This window comes from Giraffa tippelskirchi, chromosome 7, assembly GCF_054371585.1.
Source record: "Giraffa tippelskirchi isolate mGirTip1 chromosome 7, T2T-mGirTip1v1.2.pri, whole genome shotgun sequence".
Lineage (NCBI taxonomy): Eukaryota > Metazoa > Chordata > Mammalia > Artiodactyla > Giraffidae > Giraffa > Giraffa tippelskirchi.
Window position 1 is genome coordinate 41,936,499 of NC_137281.1, and position 21,135 is coordinate 41,957,633.

The 21,135-nt window shown below is 51.0% G+C and overlaps 1 protein-coding gene across 2 annotated transcripts in view; it reads right to left on the reverse strand.

The window, feature by feature from the left end:
- NKD1 (NKD inhibitor of Wnt signaling pathway 1) overlaps positions 1-21,135 on the reverse strand; it is an 88,045-nt gene that overhangs the window by 29,809 nt on the left and 37,101 nt on the right. The gene's annotated exons all lie outside the window — the stretch shown is intronic.

A 21,135-nucleotide genomic window follows, 5' to 3' on the forward strand; every position in this document is an offset into this window, starting at 1 on the left:
ATAAACCCAGCTGTTAACACCCAAACTTGACATAATCCCTTAACATAAACCCAAACTCTTCAGCACAACATCTAGGAACCTATAGGCTCTGCCTTTAGCTGACCTTCAATCATGCCTCCCGCATCTCCCCCTTCCAGCAGCGGGCCTGATCTTTGCACATGCCTTGGCTTGGTCTGCAGGCATGAGTTTAAAATGTCCAGTAACTCATGCCATGTAGCAGAGCGGCTCCCAATCAGCCTGGTCAGGCTGCCACCCACGTGTTGTCAGGTTGGCAAAGGAAGTTAGTTAGGTCCACAGGCTGGGAAATTTCTGGGATGTCAATAAAGGTCCCATCTATCTGATCTTGCTCCAGTAGGATGACTCTAGATACCGAGGAGACCAGACTAGCGCTTGTCAAACAGCTTCTGTATTTGTTGGTATTCTGCCAAGAGAAGTAATGAGATCAAAAAAGATTCTTTTAAACGAAGTTAAACAAGACCCTTTGGGCTTCCCAGGTGGTCCCAGCGGTAAAGAACCCACCTGCCAATGCAGGTGATGTAAGAGACACAGGTTCAATCCCTAGGTTGGGAAGATCTCCTGGAGGAGGGCATGGCAACCCACTCCAGTATTCTTGCCTGGAGAATCTCACGGACAGAGGAGCCTGGTGGGCCACAGTCCATGGGGTTGCAGAGTCAGACATGACTGAAGCAACTTAACATGCATGCATACAAACAAGACCCTTTACTGCAGGACTTACTATGGTAACAGAGTGCGGATACCTAAGTAGTAACTTATGCTGCACCCCTCAAACCTATTTAGACCAGGAAGCTTTTTTCAAAAGCATCACATGGGATTTATGTTCCAAGGAACTCACGTTGAGAAATGTTCCTCTTTTAGGGGAGAGATGAAGTTTGGGTGTGTGTGGGTGGGGTCACACTGCTTTCTCTCTCTTAATGCCCACAGTGATGCCATGGCAGTGCTTCGTGAACCGCAAAAAGACAAGCAACAAAAAAGCCTCAACTTGGCAGCTCTCACCAACTTCTCCTTTTGAAAAAAAAAAAAAGTATAAAGAAAAAGAAAAAACACACTCTTCAACAATTAGAAGGGAAAAAAAAATCCTGCACTGGAGATGCTTAAGAGAAAAACCAAGAACTCGCCTTGATTAACAAAAGGAAAACAATGCTTTGTATAGCTGATCTTATCAATTGGACACAGCTGGAGCTAAGTCTTGTGTGTGTGTTTTTTTAAAGATGAACAGCTAACGTTTTATGGATTAGAGGTGGTGTTCTCTGTTCTCTTTCTTCTTTCAAATCATTCTAGGGCATTACACACCCTTTCTTAGACATTGTTCAAATGTGGTCATTCAGACTGCTGGTGTCCCATGGACTTCAAAACCAGGCTGCATTATTCTTCGAGTCAGGATGTCTTCTCTCTCTCCTCCTCCGCCAATTATTATAATCACTGAACACTTCCTGGGCTTGTAAACTGGCTGTTTGTGTTAACAGAGCTAGAGCTGACAGGGGAACTGGGAGATGGTGACAGGAAAGGGCTGCACTGGGCTGGCATCATTAGATGGCTGGGACGCCCCGGCAGCCAATTAAAGCTGATCTTTCATGCTGGAGAGAGACGGATGCCGCTTCTCCAGAAAGGCTGGCAGGCAGCGCTTCCTCACAGGAGCGGGTGACCATCCTCAAGGGGAGCAACACACCGGCGTGTGCGGAGGCCCAACAGAGGCTGGGAGCCGGCGCTGACCTCTGAGCCACCCTGACCGCTCCTGGCAAGGCCGACAGGACCCGTGAGATGGAAACTTCTGGGCACTGGCATCTTTTTACTGGCACACTCAGAGGAGTTTAACGACTCCAAACGTCACCAGCAACAAAGCAGCCTTCTGGAAGAAGCCCCATAACGATGCCTCGCACCCACACTCATCACTCAGATGACGGCTTCAACGCTCCCTGAGAAGAACTGTCTGCTGGGCGGGCCCGGCTCTCCTGACATATTAAAGATATGTCTCTGCATATGAAAGCAGAGTTCTGGCAAGTTCTGGGGTCGGTCTCTTCCCACTAAACCTCACCCTGCTCTGTGTAACACATCGACAGCTCCTTAGCACTATGGTCTGCTGACACCCAGGACCGTGCAGCTGCTCAACTGTGGCAAACATTCATTTCCTCCACTGACCCAGACAGCCTCGGGCCTAGGGAGTGTGATGTCTGTGGTCCTCAAGCTTTGAATCACCAGGCCAGAGGCCACATAAAACGTTGAGTCAGACACAGGATCACATCCTGCCTCGGTGGCCTCCCTTGCCCTGGATGTGGGGCCAGCCGCTGCCTTCTGGGAAATCTCAAGCTACTTATCTGTAAAATGGGCACACTGATAAACCATTAAAAAGTCAGCTGACACTTACTGTGCATTTCCTATGTGTCAGGCACTTTATGTTATCTCCCTTTATCATCATAAGAGCCCTGCTCTTTCCATCTCTTGAAGAACAAATGCTCATAAAAATGATGTGCAAATTTTAAAGTGAAAGGTATAATTGTTACTGTTTTTTTCCTACAAAGTGCTTCAACCCTCAAGGAATGAGATAGGAAAATAATGCCAATGACAGTCACTCGCATCCCCAAGCCCTCATGATATATATGAGGTACTGATCAATCGGGATCTTCACCAGAATCTCCAGAGAACGGGGTTCCCAACAGTCCTGTGGGTTTAAATGAGGAAGAGCCTCCAAGAGGCCAGGAGACCCTCCTGTGGATCATAAGCAGAGTCAAGACTTGAGCCAGCTCCTTCAGGTGCCTGGCCCGACCTTGTACAGTGGAACTGGGGCTCCCATGAGCATGGGGATGGAGGTGGCCAGGAGTCCTGGCACTTGCTGGGGACCAAGAATCATGCTCAAAGAAGTGCAGAAAATCAGCCTAGCCAGCAGCTCCAGTGTGTCAGAGACCAAACACTCCCCTCTGTCCTGCAGGACTTGAAGGCCCCACGGCTCCTCCTCACTAGGTTTGGGACAGGGCCAAGCCTCAGCCAGGAGCCTTCCTGCAGGATGGTCCTGAAGGCCTGGCCCCAAACCCTGCATGCAGCACTCCTGGCCATGAGCCCCAGGGGACTGGGCCATGAGGCCTAGCACAGAGGATGCAGGGCATGGAACTGGTGTTGCTCAGACTTTGGTTCAAATCCCTGCTCTACGTAGGTGAAGGAGGTTTATCTCCAGTGTTCCTCAGTCTCCCCATCTCTGCATAGGGATGAGAGCAGTCACTCTGTCTCAGGGCAGGTGTGAGCCATCGCACGGAAAGTACTTAGCATTACATCTGATACCATGACTGGGGCTTGACAGTGGTTACCATTTATTACTTGCACTCTTACTATCAAATGGCTACCAGAACATTGCTGGGCAGAGCTGAATGGCTCACCAGACCCGAGGTGCCCCCACAAACACAAAGAAACAAGACACAGAGAAACACACTCTTCCCCTGTCTGGTGCATATTTCTTGTGCTTTGCATTTAACCCCCGTGGCAGTCCTTTTAGGTAATATCATTATTATCCCCACTTTACAGATGAGAAAACTGAGACACCCAGAGGTTTAGTGACTTGCCCAAGGTCACACAGCTACTAAGTATCAGAGACAGGATTAAAGGCAGGCTGCATGGCTCCAGAGCCCATACTCTTCGCCATACTGCCCTGGAAGAAGCCCGAGTACGGGATACGGTATGCAGTGACCTCCCTCACTGCTCTCTTCATCCACTCAGCCATCACGGCCCCCTCTCTTCTGGTCTCTAGGACAGTCAGACTCAGCCTCTGCTCCAAGTTCTGATCAAAGACCTTCCTGGATCCACATACCTCCAGCCCCACCCAACCTGGTGCCAGGCTGCCTCCTGCCCAGTGGCCAGGCTAAGTGGCCTACACAAGGCCCAGGCCTGCCTCCCTCCCGAGTCCCAGCACTGCCCCTCCTCTGCTCCACACTGGGCCCCAGGATGAGAGGCCAGCTCCTCCGGGCGCTGAATGTGCAGCCAGCACCAGCCCAGAGCCCAGAATTGCAGGCACAATGCCTTATAAGGCCTCCAGGGATGGGAACCCACATCAAAGCAGGGCCTTGGGGAGCAGGCTGGAGTTCAGTTGGGGTTTTTCCTCTTTGTCTTTGAGAGTTCGTACTCCTGAGCTTAATATCTTTCCCCACTGCCTGCCCCAGCAGTTCTTTGTCAATCTTTCTGTTCTCTAAGAGCTAACAGATGTTGGTGCCACGGGGTTTCAAAGGCAAATTCTGGTGCCCACAGAACACGGCACAACTTAGATTCCAAGAATGCACGGGGCTGGGACAAGCCAGGGGAAGAGAAGGGTGGGAGGCAGGACCTAGCCACCCTGTAACCCTGAGATCCAAGCAGCCTGCCCTGGAGCTGATCCAGGAAATTCCTGGCGAGCTCCCTCTTCCCAGCACACTCCACAGAGGCGGCGTTCCTGCACTCGGGGCGTTCCTGGGGAACCAGCGCCGTTGCGGGCAGGCCCCTCAGAGAGCAAGCTCTGGCCGTGCAGGGCAGGGAGGCTTCACTCCCAGAACCCAGCTGGACATGGGACTCAGGCGCCCGCCCGCCCCTTGGGAGTTGAGTGATAGCAGATGCCTTACTTAACCCCTCTGGGCCCCTTTTTGCTCCTCTATAAAATGGGGATTTCGTTGTCAAAGAGGAGTCAGTAAGAAAATGCAGACCAGATACCTAGGACAGTGTCTGATGCAAATGGGGGAGGGGAACACAAGCGTGAACTTCTCCTTCTGCAGCACCCTATTCCTGCCATGTGCTTGGAACGTTCTCACATTTTATCCTTGCAAAACCCTAACACTCAGTGATTCAATGCCTCAGTGTCCACCCTGGTCCACAACACCTGTGCTTGTGTACCAGGGAGACGTGTTCAGGTTCAGTGAGGTTGAGAGCAAGGCTGTTTCTATTAGCCCACAGTCAGAAACACGCTGGACACCCAGCAAAGGAAAGCGAACTAGATCTATGTGTGGAAAACCACACAGAGGCTCAAAAGAGCCAGGTAGATCTGCACATACTGACACACAGAACCCACGCCACACACAAGATACACAGGGTACGATTCTACTTGTATACTCAAGAAAACGCCAAACACACTCGGAGACAGGTACACAATATCCACGGTTACTCCCTAGGAGGGGAGGGAGACCAGATGGAGGGAAACAGGAGTCACAAACTTCATCAGAATGGGTCCAGTTTTTAAGGCAAGCATCCTCCTGTGTCACTCGGGTCTTTAAAACACTGTTTTAGCAAAATCACCCACAAGAACCCGCTTGACAAGAGAAGGGCCTGAGGCTCAGCCAGGAGACTAAGTGGCTGGTTCAAGGTCACTTAGGAAGAGAAAGTCACAGGGAAGGGCCCGGGCTCCTTGTCTGGAAAATGGGGCAGAAGGCCACCATGATGCTCATGGGGCCTCGAGCACAGGCTTTCTGGTGCTCCAGCCCCCCACCCAGCAGCAGGGAGGCCCCTTCTCTTGGGCTTCACCCAGGAATCAAGAGTGAGAGGGCCATCCACTTTCTGAGTTGCAATGTCCCCGATTCCAACATGCACCTCTAACCTTTGTTATCTCTGCCCCCTGAGAGCGTTCTCTGGCCCCCGAAGTGTGCTCTATGCACACGGGCTGGGGAACAGGTAGAGGGTGCCAGCAGCAGCACTAGAGGGGGCTTCTGGGGGCCAGGGCTCCAGTGTCAGGGGCTGGGGATTCCCTCCTCCCCAGAGATGAGAGGGAAACAGACTCACTCCTCCCACACCAGATTCTAGCAGACCTCAAGGGGCAGCTTCCCAAGAGAAATGGCACCTCCTCTCAAAGGAGCAAATGGGGGCAGAGCCCTCGGCCACTCCCCTGAGGACGCTGCAGCCTCGAAGGGCCACAGGTCACCTGTGGGAGCTCTAGGTCCACCTGCTCGGCAAGTGTCCTCTGGCTGCAGCAAAGCCAAGTGGAGTTGTCCCCTGGGATCCTTCTCACGGGAGCTGGTGGAAAAGACGTCTTCTCTGGTGTCAAGGCTGCACCTCCTCTCCTCTCCAACTGCTGGAGAAGGTCCACCCAGGAGAGAACGCCCCCCGCCCCCATCCACAGGGACAGAGAGAGACAATGCAGGAGAGGGTGCTCGTCCACGGCATCAGGTCCAGCCTTCTCTAACAAGGAGCCTCCCCGAGGGCAAGGATCTGGGTCCATTTTGCTCTAGGACAGGGCTTGCTGCACAGCAGACACTCAAATATCTGTTGGATGAATTCTGAGTCAGACCCATTCTCATCGGCCTTTCCTGGGAACCGAACAGCCAAATTGCCACAGAAGCCACTAAACTGCCCTCCTTGTTCACACCAATTCAGGTTACTTACAACTGAAAGCTCTGACCTGCAAAGACCCCAGCACCAAGCCACAGTCTCCTTCAACCCAAGCCCAGGACTCCCAGCCAAGCTTGGAGACCAGTGGGAGGAAGCCGCCACCGCTGGCTTCGCTGCAACACCTCCACGAGTGTCCCCAAGCCCTACCCCACTGCAGGAGCCCAGCGAGCTGGGTTGGAGAGGGGAAGGTGGGCCCCAAGGGCTGCAGCCTGCAGCGCCGGCCTGCGTGTTCAGTCTACGAGGACCAGGACTCCAGGGATGTGTGGCAGTCATTAAAATTCCTCAGATTTCTCCCTGACTGTTTTTAATCTGCTCGAGATACAATCCCTGGGCCCATGTCACAGGGACTCCAGCCTGAGCTTGCTTCCTGGACTTGAAGGACTGCTTCTCAGGAAGGTGGACGGTGGGCAGGGTGTGGGAGCGGAGGACTTCTGAGCCTTGGGCCATGTCCCACCACGTCCCCTTCCTCTGACCCCCAGGTCCTAGACCCTACAGGATACAAATAACCCCCAAAGACAAGTTTGTCCCGTCCTGGAGACATAGCCAGCCACAGACAGCAAGCAGCAAAGCCCACATCCTGGGCTGTCAACCCAGCAAGCTGTGGGCACCCATAAGCCGTCATCCCAACCTCCCCCGGAACTGGGTCACACCTGAGCCACCATGAGTACTTAATACTTTCCCTTAAATTGGCTCTCTCTGTCATCTTAAAAAAAAAGAAAAAGAAAACCTGGAGAAGGAAATGGCAACCCACTCCAGTATTCTTGCCTGGCAAATCCCATGGACAAAGGAACCTGGCAGGCTACAGTTCATGGGGCCCCAAGAGACTTGGACACAACTTAGCAACTAAACAACTGTGTAGCACAGGGAACTCTACTCAGTATTTTGTGGTGACCTAAATGGGAAGGAAATCCAAAAAAAACGGCATATATGTATACACATAGCTGATTCACTTTGCTGTACAGTAGAAACTAAGATAATACCGTAAAGCAACTCTATTCCAATAAAGATTTATTTAAAAAATCCTGAAAGTCTTGCCATAAGCAAGATCAATTAAATCATGGGTGTGATGTCCTAGTTGAAGCTGAGGTTTTAAAAAAAATACGATGCGTATGAAACCAAGACAGAACCATTAAAATACAAGACGTCCACCACCGACCTCAAGTCCCATCCCTCTGGTAGAATGTGGAACATGTTCTGGAAAGGACAAGGCTTAAGGAGCCCAAAGTTGAAGTCTCTGCCCCCCCCCGCCCCCCCCCCCCCCCCCCCGCCTCCACCCTGAGCCGTCAGGCTGGTTCTGACAGGTGGGAAGGAGTTAGGGGAGGAAGTGGGGAGGCAGGGAGCAAGGCGACTACCTGGTGAGGTCGGATGAAAGAAGGTTCTCACGACCTACGGAGCCTCCTTTTCCTGTAACCAGAGGCCCTCCCTCGAGGGCTCACGCTTTTGGAATGTGACTCTGCACATGGAGAAAATGGCTGATGCCAACAGAAAATGGCAAAACTTAGCATGACCCAGAATGCGCCCTAACCCCCAACCTCTGGGATTTCAGGCTCTTCCGAGGAGATGACCTGACGCAAGGCAGATGGTCCCAGGCCAGGCGGGGTGCGGCACTCACTGCTGCGTGACTGGAATTTTCCTACAAGTCAGTGTTCAAAGGAGTTTCTACAGTGGAAACCAGGATCTGATGGGCTTGTTGGGGCATGGGAGTAACTGAGGTCATGAGTATAAAGGACTCGGTGATCATCAGAACCAGCGTTTCTTTGGTAAGGGCCGGCCTATGCCAGAGCTCTGCTCATCACATTAGATGCACCGCTAAATGCTCCAAACAGCCCCATGGGTTGGGTGCTCTTGTCACCCCATTTCAGCCACGAGGAAACTGAGGCTTAGAGAGGTGAAGTGACCATCTGACTTTGACCCTGGCTCCTCTGCTTTTGGGGCTTCCCAGGTGGCGCTAGTGGTAAAGAACCTGCCTGCCAATGTAGGAGATATAAGAGATGTGAGTTCGATCCCTGAGTTGGGAAGATCCCCTGGAAAAGGGCATGGCAACCCACTCCAGTATTCTTGCCTAGAGAATCCCACGGACAGAGGTGCCAGGCCAGCTACAGTCCATGGGGTTGCACAGAGTCAGACACGACTGAAGTGACTTAGCACAGCACGCACCTCTGCTTTATACTGTGCGACCTTGTACAAATGACTTCACCTGTCTGTGCCTCAGTTTCCTCATTGGAACATGGAAACGACAGCCCCACCGGGTGGGGAGGCTGCAGAGAGGAACTAGGAGGGCAGGTGGAAGCGTGCAGCACACGCCAGGCAGTCAGCACGTCATCAACACAGCTGTGCCTTCTCTCTCTCTCTGGGCCCCCTCTTTCATTCTCTGCCCTCCCAGCCTCTCTTCCAGCCCCGCTGTCTTCAGTCCGCCGTACAGCTGATCAAAGCCGGACCTAGCAAGGCCTCAGCTTGCCCCACGAGGCCTTGAGCAGCAGGCCCGGCAAGCTGTCTGCACTCAGCACCTCTTAGCGTCTCTGCCTCTTGCCTGGCCACTGGCCAGTCATGCCACCGCCAGCTGACCCTGCCACACGACCGGTGTGCCACACCCCTGGCCTGCCACACTGCAGACAAGCCATGCCACCGACGTGCCATGCTGCTGGCCTGCCATGCCCCTCAGCCGGGTGCTGATAACAGGACAGGCTAAAGGGGCTGGGGTGTGCCTCTGATCACCAAACAGCTGGGGCTGCCCCTGCCAGCAGCTCCTGGCCTTGGGACAGGCCTCAAGTCGGCTGCCAGGGTCCAGCGCGTGTGCCCAGCCGAGCAGGGTGGCGGTGATCCAGGTTGCTTATGACAGATGCACAGGCATCTGTGGACCAGAGAACGGCGGCACCACAGACCACATGCCACCTCTTTGTGTGGAAAGGATGTGCACCCCTGCCCAGGGCCGGGGCCAGCCTAGCCAGGGGCCCCGAGCGGTCAGGGGACCCAGGAAAGTGTGGTATTTCTCTTAGCCTTGAGAGTAAGAGATGATTTAGGCTTCTGGCTTCTGCTAATGTAAATAAACAGATGGAGTAAGTTCCTCTTGTTTTGAATATCCAAAGAATCCTCATCAGTTTCATGAGAGAACCAGAGAACAATGGTTTGGGCTAGACTCTAGGACCCTTCTGCTACACACACACACACACACACACACACACACATACACACAGCCCACCGCATCTGGCCTTGAAGCTCTTACAGGAGTCATCTTCCTGCCCCTCTGATCCTAGCTGACACTAGGCCTGCCTTCATCTCTCCTGATCCCCCGCCCGCCCGCCCCTAACCCCGTAACCCAGCTTTGACATCCTCTCCCCAGCTGGACTGCCTGCCTCGGGGTCTCCAATCCCACCTGCGCTCTTTTCTCCACTTGGAGAGCCCTCTCCCCTTGACGGCTAGATGAAGTCTTATCGCTGCTCCACTCTAGTGTGACTTCTGACTCCCAACACCTCCCATCAACACCACCACCACCACCACCAAAGTGGAACAGAATCAAGGGTCGCCCCTCTGGCCAGAGGACTTAGTTCATTCAGGATCTTAGCTAATGCTGTGTCACCTGATCTGTACCTCAGTGTCCACATCTGTAAAATGGGCCTGTGACTCAGGAGTGCCCTGAGGGCCACATACGAGGTGGCCGTGAAAGAACAAAAGAGTTAAAGACATTGCCTGGGAGTGAGTGCCATTAGGTGGGCGGGCAGGTGTGGGACAGCCGATCCCGTTTTGTTTATAGAGTCACATTCTCTGGAATACTTCTGGAAGGACACACAATAGCTATTCTTGGGGAGTTGAGGTGCTGTCCTTCCCATTGTCCAGGTTTGTAGACTGCCTGGGTTCTCTGTTGTCTCTCTTCTTTCTCTCTTTTAAATCAAGAACATGTAGTGTTTTTACGCTAAAAAGAAATTAAACTTTGTTCCATGAAGGAGAATGACGTAGCTCCCTGCTTACCCAAAGGTTCCATCAAGCCACTGGGCTGGCATCTCAGACCACACTGTCCCAGTCCTGCTCCCGATTTCTTCCCTGTGTCCAGCTGGGGCAGCTCCCTCCTCCTTGTTGCCCAGGCCAGAAACCCAAGAGTCACCCTGCCACGTGTGTTCAACCCTTCTGTTCAATCCACAGTGCATCCTGTTGGCTCTGCCTTCAAAAGGTACCCTGAGACTACGTCCTCCCTTCCCCGCACGCACCGAGCGCTCCAGGCCATCCACCAAGACAATGACAACCCTTTTCTATTCTCTGCACCCACCTCCCACCCCATTCTCCAAGGTCCTCCTAATGCCCCGCAGAGCCCCACCCAATCTGTTACAACACACCCCTGCCTTCATCTGTTATTTCTCTGTCACTCTGCCCCAGCCACCCCAGGCCCCTTGCTATTGCTCAAACACGCTTGGCACCACCTCAGGGCCTTTGTCCTTTCTGCTTCCTCTGCCTGGGATTCTTTCTTCAGCTATCCTCTCCTCCTACTCCTCCAGGTTTTGGTCACCTCATCACCTGGGTGAGATCTTCCAAACACCCCTATTTAAACTTGCAGCACCACCTGTACCCCCTCACCCTCTTCCCCGCCTCGCTTTTCTCTGGGGCACTTACCACCCTCTGACACACATAGCAGTGCCTGACAGAGGAGGCAGGCCATGAATATGTGTTGACAACTAAACGCGGCTCTACAATTACTGGCTCAGAAAGACATACCCCGCGTTTTCGTCAAAGAGAAAAGCAGTTGCCAAAGAGCAAAGGGAATCCAATTGCATCTGCTAAGATCGTCTGCGTGTGTTTCCATGCAGTGTAGTCTGAGAGGCCCATGTGGAGGGGCCAGCACCACACCAAAACATTCCCAGAGGTTTGTCCCTGGCCCTGGATTCAAGGTCTGCAGTTGTTTGCCATGAATGTGCAGGAGGATTTCTACAATCAGAAGTAGTAGCCAGGCATTTGGAAGAAAACAAAAATGGGCACCTGAGCTGGTTCTAGAAGGCATGGCACATGGGAGACTGCCCACAGGGTCCTGGCTCCAATGGGTAGTGAGGTTTACAACTCTCCAGTGACATGGGGGCTTTTCTAGTCCTCACTGGGAGAGAAGGTGGAAGCCCTGGGCTTCTAGGCACCTCAGACCCTGCTGCTCCATCCCACAGCCGTGCTGAACTCACAGACCATGAAAAGACCACTGCTGGAAACCCACCGCTTCTCACTGCCTTTGGCTGCACACGCATAGGAAGTCAGGGGCTGGCAAGACCCCTCTTTGTGGTTCATGCAATGCAGACAAGGTTTTGATTCCAGAAATGGCACGAGGCCAGCTGAGCATGTCAAACTGGGCTGTCACTGGAAGTGGGGGAGGGTGGCAGCTGCCCCCCCTTCCCCGAACCCACTGCACACCAAATTCTGCTGTTTCCATTCACAGGCAAGGAAGGAAGGAAGGCAAGAAAGAAGGGAGGGGGAGACAAAAAATAGGTTTTGGGGACCAGAAGGCAGCCCCTATCTGGTCTGGTCAACCACCTACGTCTACGTCACTCCAGAGTGGTCCTCTGGGAAGCCCATGGAGGTCTGGGAGATGCTGTGTGGTCAGCATCCAAGGTCTGAAGATGTTCTGGAGCCTGGGGGAAAGACAGCATCCCAACAGTGACTCCATCCATCACATCTGTACTTTGTTCCATCACAGTCCTTGGGTCTTCTGACTCACCCAACAACCCTGGGAGGTCACCAAGGTCAGCTATCATCCCCTTTTACAGATGAAAAGACTGAGGCTCTGAAAGGGGAGGCAAGAACGTGGTGCAGTTGGGAGGGACCAGGGCCTCATGGGAGGAAGGTTCTCAGCGGGACAGGACCCCTGGTGTGTGTCCATGTGGCAGTGGGAGACAGGCCTGCGGTACACACACACCCAGCTTCCCAGACACAGGTGTTGGGACTAGGCCAGCACCCTGGTTCAGAAAGGTCCAAACCCCTCTAAGAATGTCCCCCCAGAAAAATGCCAGACAGATAAAATTGCACGGTGAGCCTTTTCACAAACTTTAGGTTAAGGACTCTCAGAGTACAGATGGAGAACCTGAGTCCCCAAAAAGCAACAGGATCTGCTCAGAGTCACAGAACTGAAGAGCAGCAAGGTCATGATCAGAACCCAGAGCATCCAAAGCAGGCAACAGAAGATGAGGCCTCACAGTGGCGGAAACAAAAACCATGGTCTCTCAACTCCACCAGAGGCCACTGTGGGAGCACTCTGACCAGCCTCTCCAGGTGCCAGGATCCGTGGTCCGTGCAGTCTGGGGAAGATCCGGGGTTCTGCTGTGGGACTTCTCAAGCCTTTATAGACTGTTCTCATTAGGAACCCCTGAGGTGTCCACAACATGAGGGATTTCCCCATCTTCTCTAGGTTCTTTGATGCAGGCTCACCCCTCTGTCTCTTACCATGTCCGCATCCCCCCAGCCCCCATTCAGTGTGCAGTCCCTGCCATCAGCCCAAACCAGTGAGGTTTCTTCAGAGAACGATCCCTAGTGCTTTGACGGGAGAGTCAGAGAACCCCAAATCCCCCCACCCCACCCTCCACCAGATGGCCCCTGGCCAGTGACTGCCTGGAGCAGGAGAATGAAAGCCCAGCTTCCGTGCTTCCTGTGGGGACTGACTCTGAGCCACAGCTTACAGTCCAGAGCTCCCCACAGGGTCAGGATAGAACCAAGACTCTGCCTGAAATTGCACCTTGCCTGCTCCTTCCCCCTCTCTGCCCTGCCTCCCCCTCCCCACTCCCGCCCCCATTGCTGGTCTGTTCTGGGAGAGCGTTCTCCACAAATCGCTGACATACAATCCTTGTCTCAGGCTCTGCTTCTGTGAACCTAAGCTATCTCTCCACTGAACAGCCTGGTAGTTGGAGGAATCCTGAAACATTTGGCGAATTCACAGGGAACAGACAGGCTGATTAGTCTCAGACAAAGGCATCACCCCATGGCCAGGCCAGTGAGGTCAAGGACCAAGGGTCATAATGCCAGGGCTTGGACCTGAGCGGCAGGCAGGTGAGCACTGACATTTTTTTGTAAGATTTTTTTTTTAATGTGGACCATTTCTAAAGTCTCTGTTGAGCTTGTTACAATATTGTTTCTGTTTTATATTTTTTGGTTTTTTGGCTGCCAGGCATGTGGGAGATGAGTGCAATTGTGTGGTAGTTTGAGCATTCTTTGGCATTGCCTTTCTTTGGGATTGGAATGAAAACTGACCTTTTCCAGTCCTGTAGCCACTGCTGAGTTTTCCAGATTTGCTGGCATATCGAGTGCAGCACTTTCACAGCATAATCTTTCAGGATATGAAATAGCTCAACTGGAATTCCATCACCTCCACTAGCTTTGTTTGTAGTGATGCTTCCTAAGGCCCACTTGACTTCACATTCCAGGATGTCTGGCTCTAGGTGAGTGATCACACCATCGTGATTATCTGGGTCGTGAAGATCTTTTTTGTACAGTTCTTTTGTGTATTCTTGCCACCTCTTCTTAATATCTTCTGCTTCTGTTAGGTCCCTACCATTTCTGTCCTTTATTGAGCCCATCTTTGCATGAAATGTTCCCTTGGTATCTCTAATTTTCTTGAAGAGATCTCCAGTCTTTCCTATTCTGTTGTTTTTCTCTATTTCTTTGCATTGATCATTGAGGAAGGCTTTCTTATCTCTCCTTGCTATTCTTTGGAACTCTGCATTCAAATGGGTATATCTTTCCTTTTCTCCTTTGCTTTTTGCTTCCCATCTTTTCACAGCTATTTGTAAGGCCTCTTCAGACAGCCATTTTGCTGTTTTGCATTTCTTTTTCTTGGGAATGGTCTTTGTTCCTGTCTCCTGTACAATGTCACGAACCTCCATCCATAGTTCATCAGGCACGCTGTCTGTCAGATCTAGTCCCTTAAATCTATTTCTCACTTCAACTGTATAGTCATAAGGGATTTGATTTAGGTCATACTTGAATGGTCTAGTGGTTTTCTCCACTTTCTTCAATTTCAGTCTGAATTTGGCAATAAGGAGTTCATGATCTGAGCCAGAGTCACCATTGCACTCATCTCACACGCTAGTAAAGTAATGCTTAAAATTCTCCAAGCCAGGCTTCAGCAATACCATGAACCGTGAACTTCCAGATGTTCAAGTTGGTTTTAGAAAAGACAGAGGAACCAGAGATCAAATTGCCAACATCTGCTGGATCATCAAAAAAGCAAGAGAGTACCAGAAAAACATATATTTCTGCTTTATTGAGTATGCCAAAGCCTTTGACTGTGTGGATCACAATAAACTGTGGAAAATTCTTCAAGAGATGGGAATACCAGACCGTCTGACCTGCCTCTTGAGAAACCTTTATGCATGTCAGGAAGCAACAGTTAGAACTGGACATGGAACAACAGACTGGTTCCAAATAGGAAAAGGAATACATCAAGGCTGTATATTGTCACCCTGCTTATTTAACTTATATGCAGAGTACATCATGAGAAACGCTGGGCTGGAGGAAGCACAAGCTGGAATCAAGATTGCCTGGAGAAATATCAATAACCTCAGATATGCAGATGACAGCACTCTTATGGCAGAAAGTGAAGAAGAACTAAAGAGTCTCTTGATGAAAGTGAAAGAGGAGAGTGAAAAAGTTGGCTTAAAGCTCAACATTCAGAAAACTAAGATCATGGCATCTGGTCCCATCACTTCATGGCAGATAGATGGGGAAACAGTGGCTGACTTTATTTTTCTGGGCTCCAAAATCACTGCAGATGGTGACTGCAGCAATGAAGTTAAAAGACGCTTACTCTTTGGAAGGAAAGTTATGACTAACCTAGACAGCATATTAAAAAGCAGAGACATTACTTTGCCAACAAAGGTCCGTCTAGTCAAGGCTATGGTTTTTCTAGTGGTCATGTATGGATGTGAGAGTTGGACTATAAAGAAAGCTGAGCACCAAAGAATTGATGCTTTTGAACTGTGGTGTTGGAGAAGACTCTTGAGAGTCCCTTGCACTGCAAGGAGATCCAACCAGTCGATCCTAAAGGAGATCAGTCCTGGGTGTTCATTGAAAGGACTGATGTTTAAGCTGAAACTCCAATACTTTGGCCACCTGATGCAAAGAGCTGACTATTGGAAAAGACCCTGATGCTGGGAAAGATTGAGGGCAGGAGGAGAAGGGGACGACAGAGGATGAGATGGTTGGATGGCATCATCGACTTGATGGACATGGGTTTGGGTAGACTCCGGGATTTGGTGATGGACAGGGAGGCCTGGTGTGTTGCAGTTCGTGGGGTCGCAAAGAGTCAGACATGACTGAGTGACGGAACTGAACTGAACTGAACATGTAGGAGATTAGCTCCCTGACCAGGGATTGAACCCACAAACCATGCATTGGAAGGCAAAGTCTTAACCACCGGACTACAAGGGAAGTCTTGAGGATGGACATTTCCTCCCACCCACCACCCACCCTACCCTGACTTTGAGAGAGCCTCCTCTTCTTTGAGGCCTAATTCAAGCACAGGAAGGCCTCTTTGAGCACCTCAACCCGCCCACCCCACCCCTCCACCAGACTTCCCTCGCTACTATCCACAGCTCTCAGACTGCCTTCACAGACTGTGCCTTCAGAGGGTGTCCAAGGCTGAAGCAAAGCCCTTGGTCCCTTTCATCACCTCTATAGTGAGCACCTGTGACTTGGACAATGTCCCCTCTTCCCTCTGTACCCACTCCTCTGTCTTCTGGCAACCGTGTGATTTTCCTTAGAGAGCTACCCCTTCACAGGCTTGCCAGAGTTTACAAATAAAAACCACAGGACACTGAGTGAAGTCTGAATCTCAGATTCAGTCATTGTTTAATATAAGCCTATGCCATGCAGTACTTGGGATATATTTGTATTTTTAAAGAGGGATTCCCAGATGGCACTAGTGGTAAAGAACTTGTCTGCCAATGCAGAAGACATAAGAGATGCAGGTTCGATCCCTGGGTCTGGAAGATTCCCTGGAGGGGGGCATGGCAACCCACTCCAGTATTCTTGCCTGGAGAATCCCAGGGACAGAGGAGCCTAGAAGGCTACGGCCCCTAGCATTGCATAGATTTAAAAATACGTTCTTTATTTGAAATTCAAATTGAACTAGGCACCCTATATTTTATCTAGAAATCTTCCCCGCCACCATTTTCATCCAAGAGGTGTGGACAGGGCTGATTTCTCCCCCTAACCCAACAAGGAAGGACACATGAGACACACGTCCCCAGGTCTGACCAATGAGAACTCTGCACATCCCTGGTCACAGGGATTGGCCAAGGATGGGCACATGGCCCAAGGTCAAAGAGATGCAATCCCAAGGACACCTGCTCTCTTTCTGGGGACATTAATGAGATGTGAAGGTAGGGGTCTGACACCGAGGAAGACATTTTACCTCCTTACAGGGAGAGTCTGTCTAAGAAAAAAAGCCATCACAGAGGGAAAGAGAACCAGGAGGTAAAACAAAAGAAAATATGCTGTGACAACCCTGTGCATCTGGATCAAACTATGCCTGAAGCTAGAGCGTCTCCCAGACTTTTCAGTTATATGAACCACTAAATTTCCCCTCCTCGCTTAAGCCAGTTTGAACTTGTTCTCTGTCATGAACGAGTTCTGCTCAATTCAGCCCCCTCTCACCCCACCCACCCCTGGGACAACAGTGGGCACAGAACCCACACTCAGAGAGTATTTCGGCTGCATATGTCTGTAACTTTATACCTGACTGTGCAAGGTCGTGTGGGATTACGGGAAAGCCTGGGCTTTCGAGTCAGGCAGGCTGTTTCCATCCCAGCTCTGTCCTATCCTTCTTCCAGGACCTTGCATGAATAACTCTCGCAAGCCTCAGTTTCCTCATTGGCAAAACAAAGATCCTAGTACCTAGACCTGGCCTGCCCATATAATCTCACTGCCCAAACCAAGACTCTTCTGAGAGTGAAAGGGGGCAATTTTAAGAACCAGGCCAAGATAACAGGAGCAGCTGGAACTGTCTTGGGTAAACAGCCAGTGGTAGCATGGACCTACAACTGACCCTGCCCACGTCCTCCTGAGCCTCGGTCAGTGTGTACCATCCTGTCCACCCTCCCCTCTGCCCAGGACACTCCCCCAACGCTCTCCTTCTAGCTACTTCAATCTCAGCTTTAATGTCCCCTCTTGCAGGCACCATCCTGTGGCACTCAGACTCAGTATGGTCCCCGCTCTGTACCCTGGCCACCTGTGACACCCTTGTTGTCCTCAGGGGTCTTTATAACGACTCCTTGTGGCTGGCCAGTCTCCCACATGGCTAACTCTTCGAGGACAGGGACTGTACATTTCTTCTTCATTCCTGAAGGCCCTACAGACCTGGCCCAGTGCCTGGAATACAGAAAAGGGCAGTCAAAAAAGTAAACAGCTAACCCTCCTTTTCCTCCTCTCTGCAAATCCTGCATTTTCTTCGTGTTGATAAACCCGTCTTGGGTGAGATGTCAAGCAGGGCCAAATGGGACTAGGATCACAGAGTGGGCAGGGTGTGGGGCAGGGGTACGGCCTGCCCCCAGCCGGCCAGGACACGCTAATAATGGCCTCAGAGCCAGCGACTCTGGGGACGGCAGCCCCAGAAGGTCCCGCCCAGCTCAGCAGTCCCTAGGCGGCGGCAGCAATGCACTGGCCCCACGACAGTTTTCATTGATCTGGGGCCAGCGGGGACTGGACCCACGCCGGCTGCCTATTCCAGAATCCATCCCTGGCTCCTGCTCAAAACACAAGCCCGGCGTCTCCCCGCGGCCCCAGCCAGCTTTGTCCTCGGCAGCCGCAGCCAAGTCACTGCCCAGAATGCAAATCGGGCAGGTGCAAAGGGGCCTCTCCAACCTGAGACCAAGGCCGTGACATCCCACACGCAGCCCCAACTGTTCCACCCATGAGCAGACGGCGTCCCCTTGGGATGCTCAGCCCCTTCCCACACAGCAATCCTGGCTTACCCCGGGAAGGTCTCACTGCTTGAGTTCTTGGTCCAGACAGACTCTCACCCTGAGGTCAGCAACCTGGAGAACACTTTGCCAGACCAGCTCCTTGACTCACATCCCAGTCCAGATGGCACAGCACTACTTTATGTCCACAGGCTTCCTCCTCTGCTCTACAGGCCTCAGTGGCTCCCTATTCCTGACCAACTCAAATCCCTCTGTAGCCTTGCCCTTCCTTCCCAGTCCTGCTCACTGGGAGACAAGTGGTTATAGAGGTAGAGGAGCCATCCACCCTGCCTCATCTTCACTATTTGTACAAAGGGAGGAGACAGGGCTCCGAAGGTCCATGATTCCATGTGCTCACAATAAGGCCAGTCCAGCCAGGTCCAGACCTCCGTCCTTCTGCTCTTCAGGCTACCCTGAAGGGCTCTTGCTCACTTACAAAGCCACTGGTCATCTCTCAGGATTGCTTCTCTCAGGGGCAAATGTGCCTTGAGGAGAAGGAGATATGTAGGCTCTGAATGCTTCCCTCAATCAGATTCTGGATCAGCCCAGCACGTAGCTCCCCTGGCCCTACACTTCCCACCCCAGGAGTGAGACATGGACATAGACTGAGAAACGGCAAACACCTAAAACACTAGAACACTCCAGGCAGGACCCCGGCAGCTCAGCTTACGTGTACCTCAAAAAATAATACTTATCAAGGTTAATTTCATGATAGGTTGAGTCCTAATGGCCATGAGCTCAGATGATGCCTCAGGGGCCAAGAGAATCGCAAAGTGAGGTGGGGCCCAGATTCAGCCCCAGGTTTGGGTCTTGGCTCTGTCACCGACCATCTGTGAGATGCTGGGCAAGTTGTTAACTTCTTGGTGCCTCAGTTTCCTCCTTTGGGTAATGGGACCCAAATAATAATACCTACCTCGTGGAGTCATTGTGATGGTTAAATTAGATAATGAAGTGCTTAGAACAGTGACTAGCTCATAAGAAGCTCTATATAAATGTTGGTTCAACAAATAAAACTAAAGATTAATATAAACTACATAAAGAGGTACTCATAGAAAAGAAAAATGATTCCCCTCCCCACCAAAAAGGATGACTGAATACCTTTAGTATTTGTTGGCTTTTATCTATAGGAAGGTATAAATTTTGCTTTTTCACTGGAGGTATGCCAGTCTTATATGGGTTACTGATATGTTCTTGTATTATCCTACAAGCACAGAAGGATCAATATGGGGAGATGAGGTTGGGCCAAACAGTCCTGGAAAAGGCTGGGCCTCTTCCAGAAACAAAGGCTGGACTGGCAGGAGAGGTTACTTACAACGCCAAAGTCAAAAGAGGGATTCCACATGATTTGCCTGCCCATTTCCTTTAGAGGGGAGCAGGAATGACCCAGACCGGAGCCACCACGCCCCAGGAGATCAATCCTCAAGGTGGCCCCACTAACTAAGGACACTACCAGCAAGGCACAGCCCTACCTTCATGGTGCCCCTGTTGCAGCTGACACTTCACAAGGCCAGGGGAGAGGGCTGTGAGCACTGGCCACTTGCTGGCTGTTGGGCACACTGGGCTACAGAAACGCAAAACCAAACAAAACCCCACAAGTTCCTTGTAGACAGCACATAGTTTTTGCTTTCTCCTTTATTTTTTTAATCTATTCATCCATTCTATGTCTTTTGACTGGAGACTTAAATCCATTTACATTTAAAGTAACTATGGCAGCTTAGCCTGAAAACTAAGACCAGGACTTTGAATCCTTCTGGGAGAAGCAGTCAGGTCCAAGGCTCACCAGGCATCAGCTAGTCAACAACCAAGAAACTGTGATGCTGGGTTCTGAGAAGGTGCTAGATTTCTTTTAGGCACAACAAGATCACAGCAAAACAGGAGGGGCTACATGCTGCACGGCACTGACTGTGAGCTAGCCACCGTCCCAAGAGCTTTACGATTATCGACTCATTAAACCATCACAACAGCCATGAGGTTCTCATTGCTATTTCCCCATTCTACAGGTGAGGAAACTGAGGCCTGAAGCAGTTAAGAAACTTGATCAAGTGGTTAAGAAGTGTCACCCGTGGGATTCAAACCCAGGCCATGCTCTAGGCTGTGCTCTAACCACCATGTTGAAGTGCCGTTCCATGTCAGCCCAGAGCAGGTCATGGTCCAGCAGGATCAGATATAAAAACAACAAAACAAGGGGTTAAAGCTGTAGCATCACCCTAGCTTTGGAATAGATTTCATTACAAGTGCAGTAAAAAGTTGGTAACTATGGTATCCACCACTAGGTTATTTGATCTGTCATTCTAAATGCATACTTGCAGTCCCACGTATTTATGGGAATTCAACTTGAAATTAGCATTTAAATCTTTAAGAAAAATTGGCTCCTCAGATAGACATGTAAGTAGAATGAACTGAGCAGTAAAAGTACAAATAGGTGCAGGTGCTCCATGCTGAAGTCACCTGGACGTCAGGGAATCCCAGCAGCACCACGGCACTGACCCGTCACCCACACTGGGCCTGCTTCACTCCCCACCAGCCCGAGTTAGCCACCTTTGCCCTGAGCAATTCTGCTGTATAAGACCCTCTGGGACTTCCTCTACTGATTCAGCTTTGGGCTTAGTCACATGACATATCCCAGGGGCAGATGGACGTCCAGAAGCAAGTCATGTCTCAGAGATCCTCAGGTTCTTTCAGATCCATCAAGATATATGCAAATCGCAGGACAATTTTTCCATAAATCACTAGTTCAGACTAGTGACTTCAGAGGATTGAAGCTATCTTGATATTCAAGATAATACTCTTCCCTCCTATGTAATACAAACTTATTCTTCTTAACAGAAGAATTACATCTATATCACTGTAGATGATTCTACTATCACCA